This window comes from Mauremys mutica, chromosome 5 (genome assembly GCF_020497125.1).
Source record: "Mauremys mutica isolate MM-2020 ecotype Southern chromosome 5, ASM2049712v1, whole genome shotgun sequence".
Classification (NCBI taxonomy): domain Eukaryota; kingdom Metazoa; phylum Chordata; order Testudines; family Geoemydidae; genus Mauremys; species Mauremys mutica.
In genome coordinates, this window is record NC_059076.1 from 67,888,780 (window position 1) to 67,899,344 (window position 10,565).

The window sequence follows — 10,565 nt, forward strand, 5'->3', positions numbered from 1 at the left end:
CTAGGAATTATTTTGGGGAAGTTCTATGGCTCATGTTATACAGGAAGTCAGACTAGATAATCACAATGGTTCCTTCAGGCTTTGGAATCTATGAATGTATGCGGTCTGTTCCCAGACTCTGAAGGAAGGGCTGTAAATTCATAGTAGTTTAGTTATTTCAAGAGAGATTAGAGATCCCTAGCTATTTGAATACCACAGGGGACCTATCACACAGATGTATGAAGAGAGAGCTCATGGAGTTTTTCCATTGACTTCAGTGATCCTTGGATCAGGCCTATAATGATTGCTCAGATACACTATCTCAGCTATAGTAATTTTCACACAGCCCAGTAGTAGTCTGTATCGTAACTCTAGTGGCTTGAGGTAGTCCTGCCAGTTTCACTGAAGTAGCACAAAATGTAATTAGCTAAAAGTTGAATTATGAGGAAGAAGTGGGATAGGGGAGAATGAATTGAAGAGAGAAATGGATTATTTATTTGCCATCTGATGACCAGTCTTGATGATCAAACAACTGACAGTCACTACAGGAAAAGGGAAGTAAATTGAGAAAGTTACTGCATGTACAATTATTTATAGCCCAAGAAAATGGAAAACCTAAGAACTTGACCAGCAGATTTGATGTATAAGATCATTTTTTTGAGTAATATATCTGACCTCAGAAATAAATAAATGTTTGGCAATTGCTATCTAAAAACAATGACTGAGAAAAATTCTGCAACTTCCCAGTATTTGTTCTTTTAGCAAGTTTTTACATACAATAGCAAAAATATTGCTATATGTTGCTGGTGCACACTGGTTCATATTCCATTCATTCATATCACTGGATTTTCATACCTGCAATAGTAAAACAAATTACATGTTAAAATTAAATATTTAATAGTTACTCAAGCAACTATCAAATTTCAATGTAATGCAATTTGACAGTTACATTTGTTTACATCTCTTCTTAAATAATAATATTGAACCTTTATGAACTAATGATAACATTATTTAATTTTAAAATTAATTTAGGATTATGTATGTTTTAATTCAGATTCAGCACTACACTGAACTAGTATTTTGGGGTGTGTATTATTGCTAAGGGTATGATTTTATTATGGTGCTACAGAAGTGTGAATTTTGCCATTTATATGGATCCCCACTGCCACACATTAATAGTTTGTTAGTTTTCTATGATCAGCTGCCATGTGTTAGCCGTTCGCTAATTCACTTTGATCTAATCTTCTTTGAAACAGGACTAGATCAAAGCTAACTAATGAACTGTTAATGCTTGGCAGCAGGGATCCACAGGTTGTCATGACCATAAAATGAAATTATCTATTTTTTTTTACCATGACTGTGCAGTGAATTATGCATAATTTTCCCTTGAAAAAATTGCCAATGAAACGGCATTTGTTAGGTAGAGAAGCAATACCATATATTTGTATATCAATTTATTGTAAATGAAGCACATGCTCTTTTGAAAGAATCTCAGGAGACCCTTTTCTGTATATTTAGTTTTCTTAATGTTATACAGTATAGGTCCCATTTTAAAGGGGCTCCAACCCAGCTATCAAGAATCACTAGAAAAATGTTACTTAAAAGAAAGGAATCCCTTCTGAAAAATGGCATATTACTGGTGCTGGCTGATGGAATGAAGAAAATAGAAATAGTAACACTCTCAAATGCTCTCTCTGATGGAACTGGCAACCTTCCCCATCCAGTTATATGACCAAGAACTTCAGTTGCATAGGTAGCAGAATTTGTAATATGCAGCGCACTTTATGTTATGTACATTCAAGATATAGCTTAATGCTATGCAGCAAATGCTTATATATCATCCAGAACCTGAATCCTATCACTCCTGCTGCAGAAATGTATGTGAAAGAGCAAAACTTATCTGGAAAACTCCATGCAGAGAACTGTGTAGAGTTTCTGATGTATCAACCCTCTGGAGAGAAGGGTTTGTGACCTGCATAGACAGGCTGGAGGTATGTGCCCATAAATGCGTGGATGCCTTGAAAACTGAGTGCATCACCTAGCTCTTTCACCATGGACCTTGGGTCATCCATGCAGGGAGATAATCCTTACAATCTGTCTTCCTCCCCTGCTCACTCCTCCCTCTGCAGCATAGCCTTGCCATTGCCTTGCTCTATCCTCCTAGTAATCACCAAATACTTGGAACAGTATTTAGCAGTATTTCATGGAGTGTCCGTGTCCCAGTTTCTTCCTTTTCTGGCTATGTATGTTCTCTTTTTAGACACTGCAGAATTCCACCAGCTTGTCTTTGAATGTGGACAGTGTGGAGCAGGACTGAATGAGAGCAGTGGCTCTAATTTAAGCACTGAGGCTTTTATGTTATGAGGATTATGTTAGCGCCAGTAGAGGATGTATATCACACTCTTTCTGTAAAAGACTATAGGAATCCTGCCCAAATCTTGGTATTCATGGCACAAATGGGTAGCTTGGTTGGAAAAGAAATAGCCATTGGAGGGGAGAAAGTCCACTGCACAGATAGGACATATTTCATCAGACATCATTGCCAATATTGAGCATGCAGTAAAAACACACAGCAGGATTTGTAAACGACTTAAATGAACAATCTATATGGATACTTTACTTCCTGGCTCTCAGGACAATAAAGGCCAGTCCTTCATAAAACAATACATAAACTGGCAGTGTATACGATCCAGAATTGTACCTTAAATCACAAGTAAGTAGACATTTATTTTCAATGGGTCTACCTGTGATGTAAGGTGCGGTTCAGTGCAGGGAAAGGTTTCACAACATATTCACAATGCCAACATGGGACTAGTGATAATTTTCTGCCATATTTTAGGAAGATGTACACTCCTATGAGGCCAGAGGAGCCATATTTGCAAGTAGTGTTGATGAAGGAATGCTGGTGTGTCATAAACAGATAGTTAAGGGTTAAGGTCTGTTTTACCTGTAAAGGGTTAACATGTAGTACCTGGTGACCACCTGACCAGAGGACCAATCAGAGATAAGATTTTTTCAAATCTCTGTGGAGGGAAGCCTTTGTCTTTGTGAGAACTGTTCTTGAATCTAACAGAGGACAGTCATGTCTCCAAGTTCTCCTGGAGTAGTTTCTACTAATTAATAGTGAGTATTAATTAGAAAGGCAAATTAGTCTTATGATTTGATTTCTATATTTGCAGTTGTGTGTTTGCTAAAGGAAATGCTTTATTCCTGTTTGCTGATATTGCTTTTACTGAGAAAAGGGGGAGAGGGGATTCTCTCCAGAGATTGATAAGGTTATACCCTATGAGTGTCCAGCTTGGGCTCATAGAGATTCTGTATTTTTCTTTTTATTCTTTAATAAATTCTTTTCTTTTCTTTGGACTTGGTTAATTCCTTCCCTTGGGGAAATTCAGGGGAAGGGGAGGGGGAAGTGGGCTGCTTCCCTGTGTGTAGAGATTCAAGGCGTTTGAATCCAGGCATCTCTGTCTTCAGAGCAAGCTGGAGAGAGGGGGGAGGGGGAAGGTTCCTCCTCTGTGAATTGATCTGTGTTCCCAAGGGGGGAAACAGGGGTGTCCCGGCCCACGGAATTGACCGGGTGGTGGCAGCCGAAGGGGAGACCTACCCTAGGATTTTGGGGTGGGGGGAAGACATGCGGGTCCTCACTTTGAAACCGCCCAGTTTCAAGTGAGGGTAGACCCCTGACATGGTGGCAGTGGTGTTTCGGACCCAGAGAGAGAGGCAAGGCTTTTCTACCAGAGGCACTCTGAGGCAGTTTCAGGGTTACAAGTATTTTCAGTTTTTTGCAGGGCTTTCTGTTACAGTACTTGCGTCCATTGTGATACCAGGTACCACTCAGTATTCCTGAGGTGGGGGGAAGTGCTCGCCAAAGTACATTCCCATCCAACAGGAAAAGCAGGTTTGGGGGTTGGAGAGAGAAACCCTCCAGCCAGGTTTTTTTTTCTCCCTGTGTCTTTTGAAAGGATCAGAAGACAGTAGAACACAAATCCCTGAGGAATAGACCAGATTTTTCTCAGGGGTATTGTTAGCAGCAGCCTTTCAGCTGGGCTGCTGAGTACAGCAACTCACAGCAGAGGCAGTTTACAGTTTCAGCCAGGTTGGCTGGAGGCAATTTAGTTTTCCAGCAGGCTTTGTTGGAAGCATATTTTCGTTCTTGTTGCTTGGACAGGCAGCTTGAGGAAAAGGCAAGTTTCAAGCAGTTTTCAGGGTTAGGAGGAGGTTTTTTTCTCTGCTGGCTATGCTGAGGAAAAACTCTTCCCTAGAGGTGTGTCCTTCCTTTGTGATATCAGGTATCACTCAGGATTCCTAAGGTGGGGGGAAGTGCTCTACAAAGTACATTCCCATCCAACAGGGAAAACAGGTTTGGGGGGGGGGAGACAGAAACCCTCCAGCCAGATTTTTTTTTCCCTGTGTCTTTTCAAATCCTCTGGAGCCAGGCAATACAAATCTCCCTCTCAGCTCTTCTACCCAATTCCAGTTTGTTCTAAAACAAGGACTTTTATATAAGGACATTCTTTCTGGTGGACACCAGAAAGGCCAGCATCCTCAAAAACAGTTGGTAGTTCCAACTAAGTACTGGGACAAGCTCTTAAGCTTGGGCCCTGACATCCCAGTGGGCATTCTGGGGTCAACAAAGCAAAAACAGATTAAAAACATTCCTTCCACTGGGAGGGGATGGGCAACAACGTTGCCAAGTATGTCCGCTCAAATACATACAAAGTCTTCTTCAGTGTCAAATATCTTGTTGTTTACATACTTAGTAGTATATGTAATAGTGCATGTGTTTTGTTTATCTGTTTATGTTACAGTGCTAGGAGGAAATCACCACCAGTAGTTCCCACTGTTGGCGATTTGGGGGGCGTGTCATAAACAGATAGTTAAGGGTTAAGGTCTGTTTTACCTGTAAAGGGTTAACATGTAGTACCTGGTGACCACCTGACCAGAGGACCAATCAGAGATAAGATTTTTTCAAATCTCTGTGGAGGGAAGCCTTTGTCTTTGTGAGAACTGTTCTTGAATCTAACAGAGGACAGTCATGTCTCCAAGTTCTCCTGGAGTAGTTTCTACTAATTAATAGTGAGTATTAATTAGAAAGGCAAATTAGTCTTATGATTTGATTTCTATATTTGCAGTTGTGTGTTTGCTAAAGGAAATGCTTTATTCCTGTTTGCTGATATTGCTTTTACTGAGAAAAGGGGGAGAGGGGATTCTCTCCAGAGATTGATAAGGTTATACCCTATGAGTGTCCAGCTTGGGCTCATAGAGATTCTGTATTTTTCTTTTTATTCTTTAATAAATTCTTTTCTTTTCTTTGGACTTGGTTAATTCCTTCCCTTGGGGAAATTCAGGGGAAGGGGAGGGGGAAGTGGGCTGCTTCCCTGTGTGTAGAGATTCAAGGCGTTTGAATCCAGGCATCTCTGTCTTCAGAGCAAGCTGGAGAGAGGGGGGAGGGGGAAGGTTCCTCCTCTGTGAATTGATCTGTGTTCCCAAGGGGGGAAACAGGGGTGTCCCGGCTCACGGAATTGACCGGGTGGTGGCAGCCGAAGGGGAGACCTACCCTAGGATTTTGGGGTGGGGGGAAGACATGCGGGTCCTCACTTTGAAACCGCCCAGTTTCAAGTGAGGGTAGACCCCTGACATGGTGTAATTCTCTCCAACTGCCATAGATCAGTTATTTCTAGGGTGACTGCTAATTCACCCTGGCAGCTTAGACCCTGCTTATGCCCCTCAAGGAAATATTCCCACAACGGACCACACTCGCCTGTAGCAGAGCATCCCAGGCCTGACTAGAACCTGCTCCCTGCCTGAACCAAGAAGAATGGGGATACATTTTGAGATATGGCTATGGTGCACCTGTAACAGGCTTGGGGAAAGCACTATTCTAATGTTAAGTATAATGTTTCTTTCCCCTTTTCTATACCTCAGCTAACCTCTATGCTGTGGCACAGATGAGAGTTCAGTCTTTTCAGGACTTTGAGTATATATAATATAAAGAGTTACATCTTTGGTAGAAGGATAGTCACATAAAATCTCTAAAGGAAAACAGTTACTAAATAGATGCACTTGCATCTGAAGAAGTGGGTATTCACCCACGAAAGCTCATGCTGCAAAACGTCTGTTAGTCTATAAGGTGCCACAGGATTCTTTGTTGCAGTTACTAAATAGCTATACATAAAGGAATGCATAAGTTTACTTATAACTCTTGAAACAATTGTCAAAAACAACACTTGTTTACATTTTCAGAAGGATGTTCCCCAAATTTTACTACTTGTTATTACCACAGGTTTAAATTAAACATATAATTATGTACACACCCTCTTCTAAGGCTCTTTTCTGGTGGATTTACTCTCCTCAGTCTCTGTAGACTGGTGTCCAACCCTGCTGCAGGGCATGCCAATTCCTAAAAATTGGGAAGAAGAGATAGGTCCCTAGTCTCCTTTAAACTCGCCTTGAGTCTTTGAAACATCAGTATGCAATTTTCACAGCCTCCAGAAAATTCCAGTCCTCCTCCTCTTCTCTAGTAGGATGAGTGAGCTGAACTCTAATCCAACAAAACTGCCAAAGTCCCTGGAACACAATCTTAATGGCAGACCCTTCTGGTTTCTGGACTGCTCCACTGCTGAATCCTCCAGTCTAGCTCCCACTTCTCCTATTTATAAAGTCCCCATCCCCTTGAGTTCCCATTGGTTCCACTCTCAGACAGTAACTGTGGGTATGTCCTACCAGGTTGCTTGCCCACAACTGAAATCACTTAAATAGCTTCAAACAGCTAATCAACATGCCAAGTTCCTGCCATACCCACATTCTGGAGGATTCTAGCCTATCTATCCAGGAAGTCTACAGAGAGTTGCCAAAATATGTATCTTCCCCAGTATTTCTTCCTTTATTTACACCTCTAAATGTTGCAGTGCACACTTGTGGAGCCACTCTACAAAAATGTGTGTGTAAAGATGGGACTCTAAGTATAGAACAAGCAATTGCCTGATTAATTTACTCCTTTACACACTCAATTACCTTTATTTTTCCTACTGGAAATTCATGTTTTGGTGTGCAATAGGTGCAAATGCATTTTTTCCCTTTGCAGACCCAGTTCAAGTTATTACTCGTGAAAATGTGCCCTTTGTTATTTCTCTTCTCAAGGCTGATTTTGTTTTCTATCATGTCCTCTCATTTATCAGTTCCTTCACGTCTCCCATCCTTGCTATGACTATGATACTGACTGAAACCAAGGCAATATGCAAAGTAAACCCACTTAGTCGTTTTGAGGTCACTTCTCTAGGCACTGAAAGCTGATCTTTTTTTTTTTGTAGGAACTAAGTGGAGTAACTTTCCTAATTAGCCACTGGTATTTTGGATGCAGTGTCGGGGTAAGTTGAGGATTTCAGCACCAATCCAACTCTAGTTATTTGGATACTATTTGTAACTTTTTTATTCAGTAAAGCACCACTCAGACGCAACATGGTTTCCCCTCTAGTAAATAATTGTTTTCCCAAGAAAATAGAAGGAAGTCTGTGGCTCAGCAAGGATTAGCATTCAGAAGTTTCCTGGTTCCCAATCCTTTACTGTAATCACTACAACCACACTGACTGTGTCCTAATAGTTCTTTTGAGAGGGGTGTGTGTGTATTTGTTCTGAAAATGTACCTGAAGTCACCTTGATGCACTGTGTTAAAAACCCTTTGTTTACTGTCCATCCATGGAAATAACAATGAGGAAGCATTCATGTACAATGTTTTAAAATTTGGTGCAACATACAACATATACCCAAAGAATTCCAGTGGCATAATGTGACTTATTTTCATGTAACTTGACATTCAGAATCAGATTTCCAAAGGCTACACAAAATGTACACACACTGTAACTGCAAAATGCGCTTATATACACAGCTATTTGTTATGCAGTTATTGATTTGTGCACAAAACACATTTTTAAATCTGCAAGAGCAAGGTTTTGCAAGTTAATGATAATAATAGGTCAAATACTGAGATACTTACCTGGAGTTAGATGATGTCTTTTAAGTTGCAGCCCTAACTAAGAGGTAGCATGGAGCCACACAATGCCAGAAGGCACTCTGGAGAGACTGTCTCTGTCAGACTCTGTCTCTGTGACTGCTCCTGGGACTTGGTACGTGAGCAATCTGCTCCATCCACTTGGATTGGTCTTTCTCTATCTTAGGGTTTTATATGGATACCCATCACCATAGTATTTGAGTGCCTTCCCTTGTAGAATAGACTGGCAATACTTAAACCCCTAGGGGACTACATGGAGTCTCTGCCTCTTCTTCTTTGTTGGGTTATAGAAGCTCTTCTTGGGGAAGTTTTTATTTTGGGGTGTTTATTTGGGAGGGGAGAGGGGAACAGTTACTGCTGTGAATGTTACTTTGATTATTCTGGCAAAACTTTGTCAAATAGGAAGATTTTACAGCTTTCCTAAATGCGGGTAGACTTTTTACTCAGCAGTAATTTATTGATTAGATAAGACTTCCTCATAGGACTCGCTGATTTGTGCAAGAAGGTGGATCATTAAATTATTGAAAACATGGATGAGGAAATCTTCTTTGTCTGACTATTTTTTCACATTCTTTCTGTTGCTTGCCAGAAGGCAAATCAAAACAATGGAAGCAATCTCATGTATCTTTTATATCCAGTAATATATATGCACAGTATACACTATGAATGATAGATGATTAGCTAGTTACAAGTACAAGAGTTTATTTCTGCTGGTATACATGAATACAGCAATACTGCAAGTTCTTTGGAACTGAATAATTAACACTCTGGGGGCTCTCAGCATTCTCCTAAGCATTCTTCTGGATGCTAGCTTGGCAAATGCCAGCATCCTGAGGGTTAAATATTATATCTGCAGTGACTAACCTTTAAAAAGTGTGACTCAAGGTCAGTTTCCATTTTCTGAGTTGGTGAATATCCTGTCTCAACACTACCTGAAATGATAGTGTCAAAATGCTTGCATAAGGGTCATAGTTAACTAGAGTATTTCTTATATGTACTATAATGCTTTAGAACAAAAATGGGGTACAGTCTGCTGGGACAAAGAACACTTTGTGGATTTGACATTAAAAAAAAATTCTCCATCAGTTTTACAGGATTAACTAGGCATAGACAGAAATGAGGATACAAGGGACCAGGACGTATCTCCAAATACCTTTCTTCTTGGCAGTCTGTCCAAATTAGTGGGAAGACACAATGTTTTTATATTGTTCCTTAGAAATACCACCTGAGAAAATTTATGTGAAAATTGTTCAACAACGCAAGTCAAATTTCCAAGTAGGAAAGTCTCAAAAGGGTGACAATTGTTGAACAACATCATAATCAAAGATGGCAATGGCCACTGGTTTTTGGATGAGCTGAACAGCCAAAATTCTTAACCTGTAGTCTTACCTCTGGGAGCGGTGGTATATGAACTTGTGTTCCAAGGTATTCGTATATAAGAACAGCCATACTGGGTCAGACCAAAGATTCATCTGTATTCTGTCTTCCAACAGTGGCCAATGCCAGGTGCCCCAGAGGGAATGACAGAACAGATAATCATCAGGTGATCCATCCCTTGTCACCCATTCCCAGGTTCTGGCAAACAGAGACTAGGGACACCATCCCTGCCCATCCTGGCTAATAGCCATTGATGGACCTATCCTCCATGAACTTATCTAGTTCTTTTTTGAACCTTTTATAGTTTTGGCCTTCACAACATTCTCTGGCAAGGAGCTCCAAAGGTTGACTGTGCATTCTGTGAAAAAGTGCTTCCTTTTGTTTGTTTTAAACCTCTGGCCTATTAATTTCATTTGGTGACCCCTAGTTCTTGTGTTATGAGAAGGAGTAAATAACACTTCCTTATTTACTTTCTCCAATCCAGTCATGATTTTATAGACCTCTATCATATCCTCCCATAGTCGTCTCTTTTCCAAGCTAAAAAGTCCCAGTCTTATTAATCTCTCCTCATATGGCAGCCTTTCCATACCCCTAATAATTTTTGTTGCCCTTTTCTGAACCTTTTCAAATTCCAATATATCTTTTTTGAGATGGGGCAACCATATCGGCATGCAGTATTCAAGATATGGGCGTACCATGGATTTATACAAAGGCAATATGATATTTTCTGTCTTATTATCTAGCCTTTTCTTAATTATTCCCAACATTCTGTTTGCTTTTTTGACTGCCGCTGCATAGGATGTTCAGAAAACTTGAGTGGTAACAGCTAATTTAGACCCCATCATTTTGTATGTATAGTTGGGATTATGTTTTCCAGTGTATATTACTTTGCATTTATCAACATTGATATTGTTTGATAGCAATGACATCATTACTTTCTTCATATTGTCTTCATTTACAGGTACATGATGTTCCTGTCCCCTCACATTGCTGTAAATGTTAAACACAGAGATGGAGATTAAATTGCAGGCACCACCTATGACTGAATGAAATGGGATATATTAATCCAGTGCCATCAATGCTCAGGGCAAGAAGAATTCTTGTCACTATACTTTCAAAGTTCTTTAAATGCAGAGAGCTCCATGATTTGCTCTTCTTTGGCACAATAGCTATTCAGTTTCCTGGCTTATCCTAGGGGGAA

The 10,565-nt window shown here is 40.3% G+C and overlaps 1 long non-coding RNA gene across 1 annotated transcript; it reads right to left on the reverse strand.

Moving 5' to 3' along the window:
* Positions 1-784: 784 nt before the first annotated feature.
* On the reverse strand, positions 785-8,906 carry LOC123371290. Its single transcript, XR_006579750.1, has 3 exons — positions 8,852-8,906; positions 6,294-6,379; positions 785-834 (listed from the first exon to the last, which is right to left on the reverse strand). It is a non-coding gene; the product is annotated as an uncharacterized LOC123371290 (long non-coding RNA).
* Positions 8,907-10,565: the final 1,659 nt, after the last annotated feature.